Below are 6000 nucleotides of genomic sequence, written 5' to 3'. Positions count from 1 at the left end.
ATCCAGGGATGAAAATGGAATGGAAAATTTCTGGACTGACCGATATCGTTTTCCAATTTGTTTTGATCGTTTTTTTTCCAATTTGTTCTGATCATTTTCTGCTTTATTTGGTTCTAATTCGGATGTGATCGGTATTCGGTTGGAAGTATTCGAAATCGATATCAGAAATAGTCTGGCTGTTTTACTGATTGATACTCAGAATACCGGTTTTGGTCGGAAATTTCCGAAAACATTTCCGATTGACATCTGACATGGGCCCTGACACTCTGGCGCTCGGCAGTCCATCAACGACTTAGCGTTCAGTGGCCAACGGCCAGTAGCCCACACAGCCGTCCACTCGGGTCCTGGATTCAGTATCTTATATGGTTAAGCTAATACCTATTCGAATACTCAAGTTAAGACTTGTGTCGTTGTATGGACGAGTTTTAAGTTATGTTGTTGTATGCTCGAGTTAAGATTTAAACATATCTCGTCGGTTATATGGAGACATGCCGTTTGAGTCATGTTGTACGGAGCGGTGATTCCGATCTAAACTATTGGTTCCCAACCGTAATCGATTTGTTTCCGTTCCAATAGCTCGAAGTTCCCGATATCGTAATTGTTTCCGACATTATCGTTTCCGATTTCGATTCCGAGAACAAATGTGAGAGTGAAAGTGATTTAGAACATTTTCCAATCATTACTGTTTTCACCCCTATCTGCATCAAACTTGTGTTGAAGTGTTAGAAACATTTTCACAGCGTAAATTGACATTTCTGTCGTTAGATAATCTTCCTTCTCTCAATGTTTGGAAGTGAGATTCAATTTGATTTTCATCCAGTTTGGGACCATGCTTTCATATGCTTGCCCATGAGGCTAGTTCTGGCCAAATGGGCCGTGCCTATTAGCCCGGTCCGAGGCACAATATTGTAGGCACATCTTAGGCATAACACGACCTGAGGTGAGACGGGTCAGGCCAGCATGGCATAGCTAGCCGGGCCGTGCCTGGGCCAACGCCTCGGCATGACGTGTCGATTAGGCCTGGCCTGGCTTAGACGGGTCGGCACGGGCGCAGCCCGCCTTGACCGCCCCGCCACGGTTACACCTCCTGGCCGCCTCTATAACGGTTGGTTGATAGTAAAAAGTCATTATGCACTGTCAACGCCCGGCCATGCCACACCCTGTCGCCGTTCCGCCGCGCCCCCACCTCGTCTGGTCACGCTGCCCCGCCTAACCCCTGCCACGCTCAGTCACGCCGCCCTCACCCTGCTGCCCTGCCCAACCGCACCGCCCCTCTGCCCTACCCAGCTGCCTGGCCCTGCCCTCGCGCCGCCACCCCACCGTTGTTCAGCACCGCCTTGCTGCCGTGTTGCTGCCTAGTACCACCATTGCGCTGTGCCCGCTAGGCCATCAGGCCAACCATGCCGCAACAGTCCAACACACTCCCTTCCATAGCTACCAGTTCAGGGTCAGGGTCCGGGTCCAACAAGGGTAAGGGCAAGATGGACTCTTACGAGTAATGACGCGACATCCTTGATAGATTCAAGCGTGAGGATGAAGAGCGAAAGAGAAATGAAGACCCTGAGCAGAAGAAGAGGGAGATCGAGCTGGAGATAGAAGCGCACGAGGCACGCATGCGGTAAAATAGCATGCCTGCAACCATTCCCGCTTGTCATGGTTGCTTGGTTCCGATGCGGGGTAAGTGTGCATGACATCCTATTGTGCTACGAATTTCATCTAATTCACTTGCTTCCTTCCAATAGTATGACAAGTTCAGGTGTAAGTACGAATGGTACACGGACAAAGAAGAGTACACGAATATCAACTACGGCTACGATGAGACTGAGGCAATGAGACGCGCGAACGTTGAACAGCGGAAGATGAGGCTACAGTAACTCAATGAAGAGTGGTGGGATAAGTACCTCACTACATACGGTAACATGTAGGTTCCTCTACAATGCGTGTGCAGCTTTCCGGCTGTGCTGGAGCCTATGGCACATGAACTGGCACAAGGGTGCGTGTGCAGCAAGTCCTACCCCTATAGATGCAACTTTCAAGAGATCTGCTAGGAATATTTAGATGAAAAACCTATCTTTTCCACCAATCCAGTAGATATTTTCTTGCACACAGTAATCTATCTTTCCATAAGTCATGCTTCATTTAGCGAGGTAGTACTACATGCCATTGTATCTTGTCGAAGATTGTGTACGAGTAGGGTATAAGTCGGTGCATATTGTCTTACGTATTGTAGCCACAGACAGACAATAAATACTTATGATGACCCTTTATATGCGAGTCCTAGGACATATCCTACACATATAGCCTACGCTTCTTCATTTGTGCCAACTACTAGTACGACAAGTCTCGATATGGACCGTATGAGTACTGACCGGTATAGCGATATAGACCACTCATGTGGCACTTTTTATACGATTTCATGCATTGTCTTACTAATCTCCCCTCTTGCTTCATTTGTCCAGTCTTCACCTATCTGTGATTTCATAAAATGGCTCAATATATAGCAAAATAAGCATTAGAAGCAGTGGATCGACATGAGCATGCGGTGGAGAAGGAAAGTGTACGAATGCCGGGAGTACAAACAACAACATGAGGAACTACGACTGAAGTGTCAGGAGGAGGAGCGCATGAGGAAGGCAGCGGCTGAGCACGTCGCGGTTGAAGCACGCGAAGCAGAGAGGGAAATAAAGCGAGAGAGGGCCCGTCGTGCTAGGGCGGCGGGCACCGATGCCCTGAGAAAGGGCAAATATCCTAGGTGCACTCAGCAGAGAGCATCTATTGTAATCCGACATATTTTTTTCCTTAAGACATGTTAGGTTTAGCAGCGGTATGTTATTAAGTTACTCTTTAGACGTATCGTACATATCAATGTTTGTTTTTCGTCAGCTCTTTATGGTTAGAGTCTATTCGCGCTACGACGAAAAACCCTATGTTACATGTAATGTTCATCAACGTATGTAACATCTATACTAGCTTCTATGCTACTTATGCTTTACAACTACTATTGTAGTCTCCCATGTAATTTTTATCAGCTACGTCCCATTGTCGGACAAGCGATTCTACGATTTATTTTACATCTTTCCATTCCGTATAAGAAATGAGTTCAATCACAAAATAAAAAACGATATAATATTTTGTAGAGAGAAGAAAAATTTTCGGCCATTCCGACGTAGGAGATAGGGTTCACACTGAGCTCACGGGCCGACGCAGGAGATAGGGTTCACGTTGAGCTCACGGGGATTTTTCGTTCAACCGTTTGGTGAAAACAAGTTTTCCGTCGACGGTTTGGCGACAATTAATTTTCCATGTACTGTTTGGCGACAATTAGTTTTCGTCCAATGATTTGGCGAAAATAGCTTCGAAGCTGCCATCAGGGACCTCTAAACCGTCGCCGGGGACACGTCACCTATTTTCGCATACGGTTTGGCAAAAATAGTATTTTCGCCGTACGGTAGGGCGAAAACTTGTTTTCGCCGGACCGTTGGACGAATAGGTATTATTTTTGGAATTTCTTCATTTTCGGTATTATTTTTGTAATATCTGTACAAAAAGTAATATTAAAAAAATTCAAATCTTGTTCGGTACATTGTTTGCTCAATAAATCTGTTTCAGATTTGAACTTGGACACAGCTCCAAAGTGTGGTCATCGCATAAGTGAAGTCACCTTCTTGACCTGTAGATAAGCCATGTTGGTAAGACAATTTCCATTTTCCTTAATCCTATATCCGCACTCCGGTCCTATTTCTCTGCATGGTATGCTATCAGCTACTACTTAAAAGATGGACAAATAAGCAAGGTATACACAATGTATTTGGAAAAAAAATCATTCACTTTTGCAGTATTTGACAAAATTCACCTGTCAAAATGATCCTTTATGTACTAGCTGCTATATACATCTCATTTTAATGGTTCCGTAGATCGAAGGAAAGAATTTTGCTTTTACCGGCGTGCTACCTAACATCTTATATTGTTTACATGTCAGCAAATAGCATTTTAATCCGTTACACTCCTATGGGTGTTACCATGTTTTTTAGCTTCATATGTGCTTGCAGTGCCTTTTTATTTGAAAAACACCAGTTTTCATAACTGATTCTTATCACCAATAAATAATGTTGTACATGCACTAATCTGCTGGAATAAACTACAGCATTACTTTGGTTCCATTAATCATTTGTCTGATAATGTGCTCTTGAACTGTCGTTGTGGGCCTCATTGGCTGTTTTACTTCTACTATATGTTCCTGCTGTCTTATAAGGATTTGAGGCAGTTTCTCTACAACAATGCAGATTTGACTGGGAGGACATCTTTGCATACTAAGGCCATCTCCAGCAGATATTTTAAAAATTCGTCCCCTATAATACTATTACAGCATCCTCTAATACTATTACAGTATCCTTTATTTTTTTATATCTCTAGCAGCTATCCTATTTTCTACCTTTCATTACTCTCTTTCTCTTTACGGACCCACATGCATACTCTATGAACAGTAATACGGGAGCTGTCGAGCTCCCGCAAATTTGTTGCTCCCGTCCCGTAAAAAAGTTGTGCCTGTATCGGTAGAAAAAGTCTCCGCTGGAGTAGTGCACAGTAATACGGAAACCTCAAATTCAGTCGCTACAGTGCAGCACAGGGAAATCGCTTTTTGAGGGCTCAGCTGGAGCTGGCCTAAGGGAGGAAAAACACAGGCAAATACAACATGTTGTAATGTGAAGAAATTTTACAGGTACATATCCCATATGATGTTGAGGAGCAAAGAATGATCTTTTCCTCTTCGGTTTCTGTGTACCCTTTGCTTATCTATGGTGTCTTTTCTGTCTGTCTTGAACCTCTCTGGTCTTGGACTTGTCATGCAGCATAGAGCCCCTCAATTACATGGTCCTGAGGGCTGACATCTGATGTCAGTGGTTGATTCCTCTGTTGAAACAAGTTCTGAATTTGCTCTGATCGGAGTGGATGGTTTGAATCAGTAGAAATTCTTCATGGTGTTAATGCAGGGTTAATCAGTAGTCCTGGACTTGCTCTGAATTTCTGTAAACTTTGTGCAGGCTCGTTCTGAATTTCTGTAGTTCTGAATTTATGATGAATGGGATGCATGTCATGAATCAATATATATTCTTGTTAATGCAGGGTTAATCAATAGTCCTGAGCTTGCTCTGAAATTATGTAAACGTTGTGCAGGCTCATTCTGAATTTCTGTAGTTATGAATTTATGATGAATGGGATGCATGTCATGAATCAGTATATATTCTTGATGATGCGTGCAGAGTTTCATTTGTCAGGTCATTTTTCCTTTGTTTCGTTTGCAGTAAATTGCGTTGGTTGGGCTTGTTATTGGAAATGCAATTTGTATGTTTTCTGGGCAGTTGGGGCTTAACTGAAGAAGTAACTGGATGAGATTTTGTATTGATATCTACGTGCTGTCTGGGTTGCAATTTGTGTGAACTTTTTGTGGGTGTAGAGAAAACCAGCTACTGGCCAAGCTGTTTTTTTTTTTTTTTGCCCCGTGTACACCTATCATGACCGGCTTGTAATTAGGAATCACTCCAATGCATGAGTGCCAGATTTATGATCTATTGTAACGCACAGGCACAGTATTAGTATTCAGGAAAAATAGAGTGCTCTGTGGCAGTGTAGTAGCAGATTGCACCTGCGCTACATGCAGTGAGCAGTTCAGCTCGGCTCGCAGGATTTGCCTGGCCTATCGGCATGTGTGAACTGAGAGCTTCGCAGCGGCCCACCATTTGTGCTATCAAGGAGAATATGTATCACCAGCCTGGGTTGAATTAATGAATTAGATCGTCTCACCAATAGAAGGAGATTATATACTTCAACACTCCTCTCATATAGGCTACAGCAGACTCGCTACGTGGGCTAAAAGTATTTCTCAAATTGTATTGGATAGACATGTATTAGAAGTTTTCTCAAAATCGCGTTGATAAAGCCTATTAGCTCTGGTACCATATTCAGTTCCGTGCATAATTTAACTCGCCCAAAATCTCAAGA

This window comes from Phragmites australis, chromosome 10, assembly GCF_958298935.1.
Source record: "Phragmites australis chromosome 10, lpPhrAust1.1, whole genome shotgun sequence".
NCBI classification, from domain to species: domain Eukaryota; kingdom Viridiplantae; phylum Streptophyta; class Magnoliopsida; order Poales; family Poaceae; genus Phragmites; species Phragmites australis.
The sequence above is the reverse complement of the archived record's forward strand: the minus strand, read 5'-3'. Positions refer to the sequence as shown.